This window comes from Pan troglodytes, chromosome 22 (assembly GCF_028858775.2).
Source record: "Pan troglodytes isolate AG18354 chromosome 22, NHGRI_mPanTro3-v2.0_pri, whole genome shotgun sequence".
Lineage (NCBI taxonomy): Eukaryota > Metazoa > Chordata > Mammalia > Primates > Hominidae > Pan > Pan troglodytes.
The window spans coordinates 18,951,741-18,970,069 of NC_072420.2; the positions used below are offsets into that span (position 1 = coordinate 18,951,741).

Sequence of the window (18,329 nt, forward strand, 5' to 3'; positions counted from 1 at the left end):
TATGGGGCTTTAGAACTAAGTTGTTAATAATAAAGAGCTGAAAACAAGTGCACTCATTAAGAATATGATGCCACTCACAGCTGCATACTTCACCCTCTCTCTGCCTCAGCAGGGCAAGGATTTTGAGAGACTAAAGGTCCATTTACAAAAATAAGACCAGAGCTTTGGGACCCTTAACCTTTGTAAGGCAAGGACTGTGCTTTATTTGGTTTTGTACACCCTCTGCCCCAGTGACTGGGCATGGAAAGCTATTTGTGTTTGTTGAGATGAATAAATAGATGCAGTTTCCATTGGGAAAATTACACAAGCAATAATGTTACCCCTCCAACAATTTCTGCAAAATAGTTACACTACAAGGTATCACATACAAGGGGCCCTTCAGATCAGCAGATAATTGTGCCTTTGGAAAATGAAAATCAAAATCAACACTCCTGGTATAGCTTCCCCATCTCTATAGATTCTAGTACTTACTCTCTGCCTGCTGGTTTCTCAGGCATGAGAAAAGGCTTTTTGACTCCAAGTCATAACACTAAAATACTCATAGTTCTGGCTACTATTGGATAATAAAGTTGGCAGTGCTATTCAGGAATCATATCTGAGTGTGGTTTCTATGATGGGACCAATCAACTGTATATTTACTACACGTTTTGGAGCCCTCTGTAAAACAAGTGCTTGTCCTACAATTTCTCCTTATTACAGAATGTATTCTGAATAGGTAATTTGGGGTTTCCCCTTCAAATTCACTCCTCCTTACCCAAACACATTCGCTGAGTTTGTGTTTGTGTTTGGGTATGTGTGTGTGTATGTGTGTTTATCTACTCTCTGAGTCATGTCTCATCCTAACTTTGCCTTATTAGCAAATCTGTTGTTTTCAGCAGAATGGGTTAACAGACTCGTAGCCCTCTGCAGATCCGCAAAGGAGACAGTCTCTCTTAGATGTTACCTCCTAAGTTCTCTGGCCTGTCCCTGGTGTGTGCTCACTGACTGTTCTGAGGTTATTCCTCAGCCTATCTGCAATGGAATTCCTTCAACACAAGCAGTGATGAGAGCTGGCAGCCTTAACCTGTGCACAGTATCTTTGCCATACATTTTGATAAGAAGCATGTCTCCTTGGAGATCTTGATAAGGTAAATATTATCTTGAACTCATGGCCTGAGTATAGCTGCCTGATTATTAGGGATTGCAGGCATGAGCCACTGTGCCCAGCTATGAGGTAAATATTATCAAGAACACTTCTTCACTTAGAAATATTAAAAATTATTAGGTGTCTGCATGTTCTCTTAAGTGGGAGTTGAACAATGAGAACACATGGACATCGGGAGAAGAGCATCACACACGGGGGGCCTGTTAGGGGGTCAGGAGCTAGGGGAGGGATAGCATTAGGAGAAATACCTAATGTAGATGATGGGTTGATGGGTGCAACAAACCACCATGGCATGTGTAGACCTGTATAACAAACCTGCACATTCTGCACATGTATCCCAGAACTTAAAGTATAATAAAAGAAAAATTATTAGGTGTCAACGATATACCAGGCCCCATGTAAGGTACTGGTGGTGTGTTACATACAGATACAGAAGCCAGTCATTTCTGTTTGTCTTTTTTTTTTTTTTCAGAGATGGAGTCTCGCTTTGTTGCCCAGGCTGGAGTGCAGTGGCACAATCTGGGCTCACTGCCAGCTCTACCTACCTGATTCATGCCATTCTCCTGCCTCAGCCTCCTGAGTAACTGGGACTACAGGTGCCTGCCACTATGCCTGGCTAATTTTTTTGTATTTTTAGTAGAGACAGGGTTTCATCATGTTAGCCAGGATGGTCTCGATCTCCTGACCTCGTGATCTGCCCGCCTTGGCCTCCCATAGCACTGGGATTACAGGCGTGAGCCACTGCGCCTGGCCTCTGTTTGTCTTTTATAATCTTTCCATCTTCTCACCTATCCTCCCTCACCTTTCTGAATGGGATTGCAATGATTTATAACAAGCACACACAACAAACAAATGGAGACTGAGAAACTCAGTCATGACCAAAGGAGGCATTAATAAGAGTATGGAGTCAAGAAAAAACTTTTGGCCCAGCGTGGTGGCTCACACCTGTAATTCCAGCACTTTGGGAGGCCAAGGTGGGTGGATCACTTGAGCTCAGGAATTCAAGACCAGCCTGGGCACTATGGAGAAACCCTGTCACTACAAAAATACAAAAATTAGCCAGATGTGGTGGTGCACACCTGTAGTCCCAGCTACTCGGGAGGATAAGGTGGGGTGATTGCTTGAGTCCAACAGGTGAGGCTTCGGTGAGTCAAGATCGCTCCACTGCACTCCGGCTTGAGTGACAGAGGGAGACCTTTCTCAAAAAAAAAAAAAAAAAAAAAAAAAAGCAAATAGCAAGAAAGAAAGAAAAAATCTTTCAGACCGTAAAGGCCTATGTGGTTATTATACTTGTGCTGACATTAGGCTTTGGGTTTCCTGGCAATCAAAGCAAGCAGAAAGACCTATTGCTCTTTTTCAGAAAGGAAAGAGGATTTCAATTCCTCAGGGAAGGCAAAACTGTTTGTTTTTAGCACTAAGTTCTGAAAAGCATTTTCAATGTGGTGCTTTATATAAGGGGCACTGAACAAGATAATAGACAACATGCTTGACTTCTTCCAAATAGCAAGCACATGAATGGAATCTATATGACGACTTCTTGTGTTGTCTTTAGATAATAGTGATATAACCTTAAAATGCATCTCAATGGATGCGATTATGTGGGGACTTGGCTCTGACGAAACGAAGCTGCCTAGACAAGATGAATTTTATCCATAGATAAAATTCCAAGAACCAGTCCAAGAAAAAGAGTTGAACAAATCCAGTTTTTCCTTGGGAAACGTTCATCTTCACTATCAGCAGTTTCTTAGCCATTTGAGTGCCCCTTTCTGGCTCCAATACAGTTGTCGGTCTTTTGTTTAATTTTGGCATCTTGCTCTCAGCTAGCTGTTATTATAATTCTCATAGCAGTCATAAATGCCATTGGAGCCATAAGAGTTAAGAGTTTTGGACTTGCTGAGTTTTGAAAAGTTTAAAATTCCTTTAAAAAATAATCATTGAACTCTTCAGAGTTTTTTATATGCTAATATATATTGTGACTCTGTAAGAGAGAAAAATAATGTTCAGTATTTCTTCATCATATTTGATCATGGAACCCCTTAGTCATGTATCAGATACCTGTTGGGAAATGCTGTTGAAAGTTATTCTTTGTTAATGACTTTTAATGTAGACATTACAAGATCCCTTGCAGGGATATTGGCACTTTAGTATAGGATTAATGATGGTCAACAAATGTTTGAAATTGAAAGCTATGAATTTTTAGTAAAGCATCCTTGGTGCCCTGGCAAGTAGATGAAATATATTTGGGCAGGTGGAACTTTCTAGAATCCTCATGTCATACCACGTATTTATAAGACCAGCCCTCACAATCTTGGTCATGGCCTAAAAGTCTTTCTTCATCTATAAAATCAAGATTGTATTCTTCAGCTTAATCTTTGAATATCAACTGAATAAAATAATCAAAATACTGTTGAGACATTTGAAATGTAATCATTTTAAACTACCACTTAAAAAGAATAGAGCATAATAATAATCTTTGGGCAAAATTTATAAAGAATATGCTAGAGAATGGCTTTCTTTTTTTTTTTTTGAGATGGAGTCTCGCTCTGTCGCCCAGGCTGGAGTGCAGTGGCATGATCTCGGCTCACTGCAACCTCCGCCTCCTGGGTGCAAAAGCGATTCTCCTGCCTCAGCCTTCCGAATAGCTGGAATTACAGGCACATGGACGCCACCACGCCCGGCTAAGTTTTTTGTATTTTTAGTAGAGACAGGGTTTCACTGTGTTAGCCAGGATGGTCTCAATCTCCTGACCTTGTGATCTGCCTGCCTCGGCCTCCCAAAGTGCTGGGATTACAGGCGTAAGCCACCGTGCCTGGCCGATAATGGCTTTCAAAAATGCACATTACTCTCACTATGACACAAAACAATGTGAATAAACATTTTAATAGCAAAGGCATTTTAAAACAAAACAGTTAATTAGGGGTATCACGCATGGTATAATTCTTTAAAGGTAGACATTGCTTAAGACCTTGAGACTGGATAGAGTGAAAAGATATCTCATCTTTTACATCTTAGAAATAAATATTTGTAACCATCTGGAGTCTATTTTCTGGATTAAAGAGAAGAGCAATAATCACACAAATTTATCTTTGAAATGTCACTTCTAACATTTGCTAGTTGAACAATACTATAGCTTCCCCCCTCCATTACATGGTCAAATATATTCTCCCTAAAAATATAATTTTAACATCTTGAAACAAAAGCAGTTTCTATTCTCTAAGCTAAAACATTAGTCACCAGAGAATGGAATTCTGTCTGAAGATTAGGTTTCTCTATCATGCTCCAGTGAGACTAAACTGAACATTCTTAACTCTTCTGCTCTTCTGTGCATTTGCCTGATTATTATGTTTACCTGCAGGGAATTCTTCCCAACACATGATGAACTCTTATTCATCCTCTAAAACCCAACATGCTTTCCTTTTCCAAGAACGCTTATCTTCCTCCCATTTTATCCATCTCTCCTGTATGCTACCCGCTGCATATACCTATTTCTATTTTTTCATTTATCATATGGAAAAAATTCCATAAGAACATTAAACTATGTTCTTAGAGTATGAGTTCAAGGGAGGCATGAACTACCTCTAATTTGTTTCTGTCTTTTGGGGTTAAAGTATACACTACAATACAGATCTGCACAAAATATGCTGCCTCTTTTATTTGCTATAGTTGATTGCATCTAGCTCTGCATACCCCAGTTCTGCTGCCGGTGGAAGCATGAACGTGGTAGAAAACACTTACCTTGTCTGTGAGAGGTAACAGCCTTTTCTGGTTTAACAAACATTTTCTTCTGATTGGTTTAACATTTGTGATTAATTAGCCTTTAGATGGGTGGTAGAATAAAATATTATTTCAAAGTTCAAACTTCCTATCAAGATTGTCTCCTCACTTCTCACAAGCTCTCTCTTCTCCTCTTTCCCCCAAGATGGCATGTTTGTTCCAAGAGAAGATTGGATTGTTTAATTCAGTGTGCAGGAGTCTTCTGGTATGGGGCTGCCTTCTCGGCACTGAGGAATGATTAACCTGTTCAGTGCCTGGTTCCCTTGGGTTGGTGTTGACTAAGGCATAGATAATCTCACCAATCTATCTGGGCTTCTTGCTGGGACCACCTCTTGATGTGATAGTCCTTTCAGTTTGGGTTTTCTAGGGTCCTGTGTTTTATGGTCTCATTCTCCCAGTACCAGCTCCTTCAAATTTCTCAACATCAAGTCTCTCAAGTTCCTCATCTTGGGTCATGAGAACTCCAAGATCTCCTACATACCAAATGTTGCTCATGGGGAATATGCTGCTCACTACCGTCTGTTTGTGTCTAATCTTTCACACCCACTTCATGATGGATTCAGTGGAGAAAGGGGGAACAACCCTGGACATTTTGATCCTCTCTCAAATAATCTAGAGTCTCTATCAAGGTCTCTATCTATCTCTGTCATTTTTGTTTTTCTTTATTGGAACTTGAGTTTGGGAAACCAAGTTCCTTCTCAAAGACCCAGGCTATATTCTCATCCTAGTGAAATTCCTTCCAGATATTTCTTTCTTTTTTACTGAATTAGATGAATGTCATTTACATTGAATCCTTACTCTATCCTAGAGCTTTTAGTAAAACTCTATGATTCAAGTCAAGTCATCTAGGTTTGGCTCCTGACATGAGAATGAAACTTTTATAGTTTAGAGACCACCTTTCTTTATCACAATAGGCTGGCTTGCAAGACTAATGCTTCACTGTGGACTCAAGAGTTTCTTTGGGTTTTTTTGGTAGTCAAAAGCTGAATATTAGATATATCCTTCTTTTTTTGCATTCCTACTTTCATGTGTAAATTCACACAGCTGGCAAGAGGAAGGTTGATATTTTTTATCACCAGCACCTTAATGTTGACTTGGGTTTTTCTCGTTTGTCAAACCTACTCCTTTTCTGCCTCTCCACAGACTTTGTGGTTCTGCTATATTTGGCCCTATGTGATTATGCTGTATTGACCCAGTTGCCCCTAATCATGCTGTCTGTGCTCAGTACCTGCAGAAAAGATAAGATATTTCTTTTTCCTCTTTTCTTCAGAGCTAAACAACAGTTTCGAGCTTCCTTGCAGATAGGTGGGACTCTATGTCTAAGTTCTGGCCAGGGAATATGTGTGGAAATGACACACCCTACTTCCAAGGCTGCCTTCTAACACTTCTTTTGCAGTCCTCCATAAACTTTTTTATAGTTTGTCAGTTGGCCAGAGAGAGAGGATTCACTGAAGGAAGGGCCCTGAGGTCCTAGGGGATGACAGGTCTACCCAATCAACTTTCCGGGTCTATTATTCACTGACCTCTAATTAAAATTTAAGATCTCTTTTAATTGTGAATATAGTCTTAACTTGAAGAGTATTTCCAGTATCTCTTACTTTGTCACTTATAGAATTATAGATATTTTTATATTGCTTTACAGATATCTCAAAATATTAATTATACTCATTTCTAGTTTGACATTGAACTAGTTATTATTAGACTTGCCACTGAATCTTGTTATTTAATATATTAAAAACAAGTACATAATTAGCTTATTTGAAGTTTAAAAGATATTTTTAGGGCTGGCCACAATGGCTTACACCTGTAATCCCAGCATTTTGGGAGGCTGAGGGAGGAGGATTGCTTGAGACCAGGAGTTTGAGACTAGCCTGGGTAACATAGTGAGATACAGTTTTTACAAAAAATTTAAAACCTAGCTGGGCGTGGTGGCATGTGCCTGTAGTCTTAGCTACTCGGGAGGCTGAGGCAGGAGGATCACTTGAGCCCAAGAGTTAGAGGCTGTGGAGAGCAATGATTATGCTACTGTGCCACAGAACAAGACCTTGTCTCTAAAAAAAAGTATATATAAAACTGTATTTAAATATACTTGCTTTCATTTTCATCTTATGTATTTTATCTGTGTTTTTTTTTTTTGCTTGATTTTTGGCCCTTTGTGGTGTCTCTCACCATATCTGGTAATTTTTGATTAAGTGATGGATATTACCATGGTATTTTTGGTTAAATGCAGAAGGAAAGCCATTTAAGAAAGTTGCTGGGCCAGGATGTGTATCTTAAATATATTATACTGTTTTACCCCCTTACTCTTATCAATGTTTCTCAATTTGGCTTTATTAAAAGGATTAAACCCTAGAGAAAATGAAATCATTGTGTGACCATTTTCCATAGGTGGTCTTTAGCTGGTATCATTTTAGATGCACAGGGACACAGTCAATTCATTATACCCATAGTAGTTGCCTCATGGCATTGAGTTTGATTCTCTCTCAGAACCCTGGTTGAGAAAGGCTGCTCTGGATGACAGGAAAATTTTAAGAGACAGGGCAGCTTCAATTCATCTGATCCCTGCAAAGGAGTGACCAGCCAGAAAATTATGGTCTTAAGACAGTTTAGGGGAATCAGCAAAAATGGAGTAGATTTTGCCATTCTTATTTGTGGAAAGAGGGCATTCAGTTAGCCTCTGTTGGGCTATTAAGCCTCTAGAAAACGGTGGTCTGATCAGCTCAGAGTGTTGATCTAGAATTACTGTAAAAGCAAAAATTAAAGAAAGATAATGTGCTTTCAGCTGTAGGCACTTTGATAACCTTGAGACTGTTTGGGATTGATGCCGTCAAGAAATATTAGGGAGATATTGTCAGACTTTTGCATAATAATTTCTATTATTAGTTCACAGTAAAAACTGCTATCAAGGTTGGCCAATGGGATTGCTTACACACCATTGCCTAATCCTTGGGGGAAGTAAATGAACGTGACATTCTTCTTTGTACCTCTTCCATTAAAACGCTATCTGTGAAAGAATAGAATCTGATGGGTAATGCGCAGAAACTAAAGCAGTGAATAATACTCATTACTCTCAGAGACTATTCAGCTTGGCATTATTTGCTTTTCCTCTTCTGATGAAAATCTCTAAAAATTTTTCAGAAGCTATGAATATAAAAATTATAACCTAAGGATTCCCAGCAGGTTGAATTATTTGCTGAAACACTTACGAACAGCAGGTGTTTAGAGAATATGTGGCATCAAAAGCCATTTTCTCTCAGCCAAAGCATTCTTTTCACATGGAGGTATAAAATGCTATCAAGATTCAGATTTAAAAATGCTGAGGCATCTGTTATTTTTTCTCTCCCATCTCTGTATTTGAGTTTTTTTTTCATTTTTAGGTTATTTTAGGCATTTTATCTTTTGTATCTTTTGGTAGTAAACAAAATATTATTTATTTATTATTTTTTCTATAATTCTTTGGACTTAATCACTTGTAGACAAATTAAACATATTCATTATACAATTTTTAGTCAGTAGTTCTCTGATTACTCCCATTCTGAGGTTAATAGGAATTATAGGCATTATCATTTAATTTAGCACTAAATTATAGGATTTTGTCATTTTTTACTATTATTTGTTGTTTATCTTATTTCTTCCCTAAATAATTTTTTTAATGTGTATATATGGGTACGATGGTTAGTTTTATGTGTCACTTTGACTGGGGTACAAGTGCCCTGACATTCAGCTAAACATTATTCTGGGTGTGTCTTTGCAGGTGTTTCTGGGTGAGATTAACCTGATTGGTAAAGTGAGTCAAGCAGATGGCCCTCTCTAATGTAGGTGTGAGTCAACCAATCAGTTGAAAACCTGAACACAACAAAAGGCTGAGTAAGAGGGAAGTCCTCCTGCCTGACTGCTTTGAGCTGAAACATTGGCTCTCCCCAGGTCTTGAGCCTGCCAGCCTTCAGACTGGAACCAGCACTATTGACTCTCCTGGGTCTCCAGCTTACTGACTGAAGAACTTGGGAACTTACTGACTGAAGCCTCCATAATGAAATGAGTCAATTTCTGAGAGAGAGAGAGTGAGAGGGAAACTTTCATCCTATTGGTTCTGTTTTTCTGCAGAACTCTGACTAGTCCAGTGGATCATGTCTTTGATATTAATTTTGTATATCCATAGCACATAGTAGTACATCATGAGTATGTTAGAAACTTAAAATAGACGTTTAGAAGTAGAGTGTTCCTTGATCAAATGATTCATAAAACCTAAAGTCAGTTACTCTGACATAAAAATTGACTACACATTTGCTAAATCCTTGAGTGCAGGTACTGTTGCACTTGTTGGGTTTGATATAGGTGGAAATAAAGGCAGTGAGAAATGCAGTATTGATCTTGATTAGGTGGTATGCTGAGTCACTATATTTGAATGAGGAATTGTAATTATAGCACATAATACAGCATGATTTTTATAAAAAAAGGTATTATTTAAATGACAGGTTAAACTCATTTACCTTCGTCAAAAGCCCATGTATATCTTCTGAAAATTCATAATATTGTAAGTGACAGAAGAAGGGTTCTATTTATCAATGCTACCATAAGATTTGTAAACCAGTTAAAGCATGTCATCTTTCCTGCGGCGATTAGTGCTTTTGATCCAAGTCAGGGCGTGCATTTAGAGTTGTTTTTCAAATTGTGGTGATGAATATCTTGTCTGATTTCACCTATAACCCTTGAAATGCATATGCAGGAAGACTAATCAAGATAAAAGTTTTAATGCGTTGTTATAAAACAGAGTGAAATTATGACTGGTTCATGCTCAATTTTAACTCCACAGCCTTAGCCTCATTGGGTTGTGTAGTAACCAAATTAATGGATTAAAGTTAGAAAATGTGCCAAACCATAAACCAGAGATAAGTAAGCAGAAAACTGCACTGTCATGAATGGACATCGTTCTAGTCACTTCTGAGTGTGATGGCATGAGTATTCTCACATGAAAGACTATTGTAAACTCTTACATTTATTAAAACCAAACACTTACAGTCTTTACATGAACATTATAAACACAATTTATAAAAATATATAATGTTGCTTTTCTCTTGAGATGTTTCAGCTGAGAAATCTGAGAAGGTAGAAACATTGAACTGCAAAATGCAACTATCCTCTAAAATACCTGGTAGTCTAGATTTGCTACCGATGTAATTTTTATACACATTTCAGAAAGTAATTTTTTCCCCAATACTTTGCTGGATTGCCCATAGGAATATTAAAAAAAACACACATGCTAATGTTGCCCACCTGATATTGAGCAGCACGATAGAGTTAGACTCTTGAGCTGCAACTTCTGGGTCAAAAGTTGATGCTATTTCAGGGTAGTAAGCACAGCATCCCTGTTGCCAGGAGGAAATGTATTTTCAGCTCTGCTCTCATTAGGTGGTTTTTTGTCCTCTTCAAATAGGAGGAAAATAAAATCCTCTTCATCACCTCAACACAGTGGGGACTCAAAGTGCATAATTTTGCAGGTATATTGGAGAACAGTGAAGACAACCACTTTAGCAGAGTAACTTTTTTTTTTTTTTTGAGATAGAGTCTTGCTCTGTCACCCAGGCTGGAGTACAGCAGTGTGATCTCAGCTCACTGCAACCTCTATCTCCTGGGTTCAAGTGAGACAGCCACCTCAGTAGCTGGAATTAAAGGCCCACTTAAGTTTTGCATTTTTATTAGAGACAGGGTTTCGCCATGTTGGACAGGCTGGTCTCGAACTCCTGGCCTCAAGTGATCCACTGGCCTCGGCCTCCCAAAGTGCTGGGATTACAGGCGTGAGCCACTGCGCCCAGCCCAGAGTAACTATTAAGAGTGGATATTAAATGGAACATTGCACAAGCTCATGAGCAAATAGTAAGAATGCCAACTCTGCTAGAAGGTAGTGACCTTTGGTACATACCTGTAAAACCTGTAAAACCATGAACAGTGTGTGGCTTTCAACAGAAGAGATGCCACAGTTGGATAAAGATAGAGACAGAGAAATTGTATCTGGATTAAACTGAAATAGTGATGATTTTCTGAATCATCCTTGATTCAGGATTTTCACCAAAGACTTATTGAGGAATACTGTAAATTAATATGATAATTTATCTGCATGTATGCCATTTATTGTTTGTATTCCGTATATAATTATGATTCATTAACTATATAGTAAAATGTATTAGGTGGATGCAAAAGTAATTGTGGTTTTTGCCATGACTTTCAATGGCAAAAACCCCAATTACTTTTGCACCAACCTATATGTAATTTTCATTTTCCAGTGCAGATCCATTCGGTCTAAATTAATCCTTTTATCGTCACAAAGTTCTTGAGTTTAAGAGTATTTCACATGTTGTTGTAGGTGACTGGACTGGGAAGACACTACCTGAAAACAGCAGTCTACATCTGGGCCCAGAGGATCCAAATCTGGAAATCAGCCCATTGTCTAGAATGCTACCTTCGCCATACTCGTTTCAGTCTAGGATACTAGACATATCCCTTTTTTTTTAGAGATCATCAGGATTTTTGTAAGAGGGCTTGTGGGGGCAGGGGTGGGGTGTGATGGGGAGGTGAACAGGATGACAAAGAATGCCTTTAGAACTTCATTCAAAACACTATGCTCTATCACTTACTAAGCTTGACTAGTCTTTGTTTGTGAGAGTATGCGGAGGAGAATTCAGACATTTATGATTCCCAACTAAGACCATGAATTTGAAGGAGGCATGCTTCCTATCCAACTTCAGAAATGGAAGCAAATCAAGTAACAAATATTTTTTATCCCTTTTTATGGGCCCATCACTGAGCTAACTGCAAAGTATAGTAAAGAGAGACTAACTGTACTCATTACCCTTAAATAATTACTCTAATTACATAAAAATACAAAAGAAAGAATTGTCACAGTCTAAAACATTTCATATTAGCTAGAGAGGCAATAGGAGACAAATTGTAAGAAATTAACTGGTTCTGGAACAAATAGGTTTTATAGAAGAAACATACTTAGTGATGTTCCTTGACGGAGGAGAAGGGCGGGGAGGGGAATGGGTAGGAGACAGGAGAAGCAAGTCCACAGCACTAACAAACCCATTCCTGGACTTGTGCACATCCTTGAGCTTCAGCCCAGCTTTTGCAGGCAGCAGTGACCCTGTATTTCGATTGTTAATGCCATGATACCCCTATATAGAAGAAATTCCATGACTGCTTTCTTAAAACTGTTTCTGATATTCAGTTCCTTCCTAATTTCATTTTACTTTGTCCTCTTGGCTATTTGTCCTCCTTGAGAAGAAAGAGTCCAAGAGAGAGAGACACGGTCTTTGGTTTCAAGATTTGCACGTATAATTTTCTGAGCTAGCTTTTCTCAGGAGGAGTTATTCCTTCTGTCTATAAGTGTCCCCAAATCTTTATGAAATAACATACTAATTGTGGCCAAGATGCTAGTGCTCACGAGCACCTGTATTCTCTTCTTTATCCTGAGCCCCCAGGTAGACCACACTTTCTAGGCTCCCTTGCAGATAGGTGTAGCTATGTGAGAGTTCTCGTAAATGGCAAGCAGAAATGATGGGACCATTTTCAGACTGACACATAGAGAACCTCCCATGTGCAGTTCTCTAAGCTCTTGGCTGATTAGAGAGGACTCTGGGATACCAAAAGAGAATGGAGCCTCTGGTGGGAAGGACCCTGGGCCCCTGAACTGTGGGTATAAGACAGAGCCTTCCCTTCCTCCCGGTGCCTCATATTGGACTGTGATGTGATGTGAGCTACAAATAACAATGATTGCATTAGCTGAATCTCCAGTTGGTTGCTCATTGATTCATTTAACATATATTATTGGACCACTTCTCATGTTCAATACCATAATCCTATTGATTTTCCAAAGCAATGTCACTATCAATTTAAAGCACATGAATAAATTTATTATAATAGAGCATAGCCATTTTGGACAAATGTTTAAAAAACTTTTTATTTAGAAGAATTTCAAGGTAACACTTGTGAGAACAGCACAAAGAACACTTGTACGCTCTTCACCCACATTCACCTACATTTTGTTCCATTGGCTTCATCTCTTGTTCTTTCTTCACGTATACACATATTTTTCATATTTTTCTGATCCTGATCACTGTCTAAAAACAAGGACACTCACCTACACAACAGCAGTACAGTTGTCAAACTAAAGAAAATTTCTCACATCTATTCAATTGACTGTCTGTATTCCAGTTTATTAATTGACCCCAACCTGTCCTTCATAACATTTTTTTCTCACTTATAGAGTAGCCCGGTCTAGGAGCATGCACTGATTTTAATGGTTGTATCTTTTTAGTCTCCCTTAATCTTTGTCTTTACCTTTAATTTCTGTCTTTTATGACATTGACATTTTAAAAGAATACAGTCCTATCTTTCTAATAGAGTGTTTTTCATTTTGGCTTTGTCTCATTTGTCAGCATTGGAGTTGGGATATGGATTCTTTTTAAAAATCTTTTTATTGAAGTACAATAAGCAAACATTTTGAACCAAAACTTTGATAGCTCATTGAACAAGGGTGAGGGATTGAGGTATCCAATTGTAGTTGTTTCATTGCTAGGTTATGAGGTAGATGCCGTTTCTTCTTCTTTTAAAAAAATTTTAAAAACCAGAACATTTGGTTTTCCGTTCTTGCGATAGTTTACTGAGAATGATGCTTTCCAATTTCATCCATGTCCCTACAAAGGACATGAACTCATAATTTTTTATGGCTGCATAGTATTCCATGGTGTATATGTGCCACATTTTCTTAATCCAGTCTATCATTGTTGGGCATTTGGGTTGGTTCCAAGTCTTTGCTATTGTGAATAATGCTGCAATAAACACCACATATTCTCACTCATAGGTGGGAATTGAACAATGAGATCACATGGACACAGGAAGGGGAATATCACACTCTGGGGACTGTGGTGGGGTTGGGGGAGGGGGTAGGGATAGCATTGGGAGATATACCTAATGCTAGATGACGAGTTAGTGGGTGCAGCGCACCAGCATGGCACATGTATACATATGTAACTAACCTGCACAATGTGCACATGTACCCTAAAACTTAAAGTATAATAAAAAAAAAAGAAAAAGAAAGAAACAACAACAACAAAAATGTATACACATACATACACGGATAAACACATATACACACATAAAAAAAAAAACCCAGAACATTTATTGCGTGACTAATCATTGAAATTCTTAAGATGAACTGGATGCTGCAACAGTTGTCTTTCTGGGTTTAGGTGTTGTTCCTTCACGGAATCTATGGCTGAATCTGCAGTACCCAATTTTTAGGTGCCTCACTTCACCAGTCCCAGTGGTATTTTGTCTTTTAGACTTGACACTCGAGTTATACTTCCTCTTGCACTTGGCAGAGTAGCCACATTTGCCACAGGTCACTTCTGAAGGTGGTAGGCCTTAGACCCACAGCAGGGACACAGTATGTGCATCTTATTGTGGGGCTTTCCAAACTATGACATTCCCTTTGTCATCTCGCTTCTGTGGCTAAGACCAAAGAGCAGTAGATGCAATTTCTTGTTTTCTTTTTAATTTTTCCATAAGTTATTGGGGTACAGGTGGTGTTTGGTTATATGAGTAAGTTCTTTAGTGAGATTTTGATGCACCCATTACCTGAGTAGTATACACTGCACCCAATTAGTGGTCTTTTATCCCTCATCCCCTTCCCACTCTTTCCCCCTGAATCCCCAAAGTCCATCGTGTCATTCTTATGCCTTTGGATCATCAAAACTTAGCTCCCACATATCAGTGAGAACATACAATGTTTGGTTTTCCATTCCCGAGTTACTTCACTTAGAATAATAGTACTCAATCTCATCCAGGTCTCTGCAAATGCCATTAATTCATTCCTTTTTATGGCTGAGTAGTATTCCACTGTATAAATATACCAAAGTTTCTTTATCCGCTCGTTGATTGATAGGCATTTGGGTTGGTTCCACAATTTTGCAATTGCAAATCGTGCTGCTATAAATATGCATGTGCAAGTATCTTTTTTGTATAATGACTTCTTTTCCTCAGGGTAGATTTCCAGTAGTGGGATTGCTGGATCAAATGGTAGTTCTACTCTTAGTTCTTTAAGGAATCTCCACACTATTTTCCGTAGTGGCTGTAGTATACTTTACATTCCCACTTGCAGTGTAGAAGTTCCCTGTTCACCACATCCATGCCAACATCTACTGTTTTGTTTTGTTTTTTAATGGCCATTCTTGCTGGAGTAAGGTGGTATCCCATTGTGGTTTTGATTTGCGTTTCCCTGATCATTAGTGATATTGAGCATTTCTTCATATATTTGTTGGCCATTTGTATATCTTCTTCTTTTTTTTTTTTTTTGAGACAGAGTCTTGCTCTGTCGCCCAGGCTGGAGTGCAGTGGCGCAATCTCGGCTCACTGCAAGCTCCGCCTGCCGGGTTCACACCATTCTCCTGCCTCAGCCTCCTGAGTACCTGGGACTACAGGTGCCCGCCACCATGCCAGGCTAAGGTTTTGTATTTTCAGTAGAGATGGGGTTTTACTGTGTTAGCCAGGATGGTCTCGATCTCCTGACCTCATGATCTGCCCGCCTCAGCCTCTCAAAGTGCTGGGATTACAGGAGTGAGCCACCACGCCCAGCCTGTATATCTTCTTTTGAGAATTGTCTATTTATGTCCTTAGCCCACTTTTTGATGGGACTGTTTGTTTTTTTCTTACTGATTTGTTTGAGTTTGTTGTAGATTCTGCGTATTAGTCCTTTGTCAGATGTATAGATTGTCAAGATCTTCTCCCACTCTATGGGTTGTCTATGTACTCTGCTGACTGTTCCTTTTGCTGTGCAAAAGCTCTTTAGTTTAATTAAGTTCCAACTATTTATCTTTGTTTTTATTGCATTTACTTCTGGGTTCTTGGTCATGAAATCCTTGCCTAAGCCAATGTCTAGAAGGGTTTTCCAATGTTATCTTGTAGAATTTTTATAGTTTCATGTTTTAGATTTAAGTCCTTAATCCATCTTGAGGATCCAGTTTCATTCTCCTACACATGGCTAGCCAATTATCCCAGCACCATTTGTTGAAAAGGGTGTCCTTTCGCCACTTTATGTTTTTGTTTGCTTTGTGGAAGGTCAGTTGGCTGTGTTTGAGTTTATTTCTGTGTTCTCTATTCTGTTCCATTGGTCTATGTGCCTATTTTTATACCAGTACCATGCTGTTTCGGTGACTATGGGCTTATAGCATAGTTTGAAATCAGGTAGTGTGATGCCTCCAGATTTGTTCTTTTTGCCTAGTGTTGCTTTGGCTATGAGGGCCTTTTTTGGTTCCATATGAATTTTAGAATTGTTTTTTTTCTAATTCCGTGAAGAATGATGGTGGTATTTTGATTAGGATTGTGTTGAATTTGTAAACTGCTTCTGGCAGTATGGTCATTTTCACAATATTGATTCTATCCATCTATGAGCATGGGATATATTTCCATTTGTTTGCGTTGTCTATGATTTCTTTCAGCAGTGTTTTGAATTTTTCCTTGTAGAGGTCTTTCACCTCATTGGTTAGGTAGATTCCCAAGTGTTTTTTTTTTTTCAGCTATTGTAAAAGGGGTTGAATTCTTCATTTGATTCTCCACTTGGTTTGTGTTGGTGTATAGAAGAGCTACTGATTTGTGTATGTTAATTTTGTATTCAGAAACTTTGCTGAATTATTTTATCAGTTCTAGGAACTTTCTGGGGGAGTCTTAATGTTTTCTAGGTAAATGATCATACTGTCAGCAAACAGTGACAGTTTGACTTCCTCTTTACTGATTTGGATGCCCTTTATTTCTTTCTCTTGTCTGATTGCTCTGGCTAGGATTTCCAGTACTGTGTTGAAGAGGAGTGGTGAGTGAGAGTGGACATCCTTGTCTTGTTCCAGTTCTCAGAGGGAATCCTTTCGACTTTTCCCCATTCAGTATTATGTTGGCTGTGGGTTTGTCATAGATGGCTTTTATTACATTTAGGTATGTCCCTTGTATGCTGATTTTGCTGAGAGTTTTAATCATAAAGGGATGCTGGATTTTGTACAATGCTTTTTCTGCACCTATTGAGATGAGTATGTGATTTTTGTTTTTAATTTTGTTTGTGTGGCGTATCACATTTATTGATTTGTGTATGTTAAACCATTGCTGTTTCTCTGGTATGAAACCCACTTGATCATGGTGGATTATCTTTCTGATATGTTGTTGGGTTCAGTTAGCTAGTATTTAGTTAAGGATTTTAACATCTAAGTTCATCAAGGATATTGGTCTGTAGTTTTCTTTTTGGTTATGTCCTTTCCTGGTTTTGGTGTTAGGGTTATGCTGGCTTCATAGAATGAATTCGGGTGGGTTCCTTCTTTCTTTATCTTATGGAATAGTGTCAATAGGACTGGAACCAACTCTTCTTTGGTAGAATTCTGCTGTGAATCCGTCTGGTCCTGGACTTTTCTGTGTTGGTAATTTTTTACTTACCATTTCAGTCTCACTGCTTGTTATTGGTCTGTTCAGGGTATCTAATTCTTCCTGATTTAAGCTAGGGGGTTGTATTTTTTTCAGGATTATCCATCTCTTCTAGGTTTACTAGTTTATGTGTATAAAGGTGTTCATAGTAGCCTTGAATAATCTTTTGTATTTCTGTGGTGTCTGTTGTAATATCTCCTGTTTTGTTTCTTAATGAGGTTATTTGGATTTTCTTTCTTCTTTTCTTGGGTTAATCTTGTTAATGGTCTATCAATTTTATTTATCTTTTCAAGGAAGCAGCTTTTTGTTTCATTTATCTTTTGATATTCTTTCTGTTTATTTCAATTTCATTTAGCTCTGCTCTGATCTTGGTTGTTTCCTTTTCTGCTGGGTTTGGGTTTGGTTTGTTCTTGTTTCTCTTGTTCCTTGAGGTATGGCCTTAGAGTGTCAGTTTGTACTCTTTCAGTCTTTTTGATGTAGGCATATAGGGCTATGAACTTTCCTCTTAGCACTGCCTTTGCCATATCCCAGAGGTTTTGATAGGTTTTGTCATTATTGTTGTTCAGTTTGAAGAATTTTTTAATTTCCATTTGGATTTTGTTTTTGACCCAAAGTTCATTCAGGAGCAGGTTATTTAATTTCCATGTATTTGCATGGTTTCAAAAGTTCCTTTTGGAGTTGATTTCCAGTTTTATTATACTGCGGTCTGAGAGAGTGATTGATATAATTTCAAGTTTCTTAATTTTACTGAGGCTCCTTTTTTGGCCTATCATACAGTCTATTTTGGAGAAAGTTCCATGCGCTATTGAATAGAATGTGTATTCTGCAGTTGTTGGATGAAATGTTCTGTATATATCTGTTAAGTCCATTTGTTCCAAGATATAGTTTAAATCCATTGTTTCTTTGTTGACTTCCTGGCTTGATGCCCTGTCTAGTGCTGTCACTGGAGTAT

The 18,329-nt window shown here is 38.4% G+C and overlaps 1 protein-coding gene, 1 long non-coding RNA gene and 1 pseudogene across 2 annotated transcripts in view; 1 reads left to right on the forward strand and 2 right to left on the reverse strand.

The window, feature by feature from the left end:
* The window catches only part of LOC104005550 (uncharacterized), a 50,135-nt gene extending 45,109 nt beyond the window's left edge, over positions 1 to 5,026 (reverse strand). Inside the window, exon 1 of the long non-coding RNA XR_678944.4 lies at positions 4,880 to 5,026. This is a non-coding gene — a long non-coding RNA (uncharacterized LOC104005550). The remainder of the gene's footprint in view (positions 1 to 4,879) is intronic.
* Positions 1 to 18,329, forward strand: part of LOC134809227 (collagen, type I, alpha 1a-like) — a 414,408-nt gene that overhangs the window by 61,952 nt on the left and 334,127 nt on the right. The gene's annotated exons all lie outside the window — the stretch shown is intronic.
* Positions 14,123 to 14,415, reverse strand: LOC107970108 (large ribosomal subunit protein eL37-like; annotated as a pseudogene).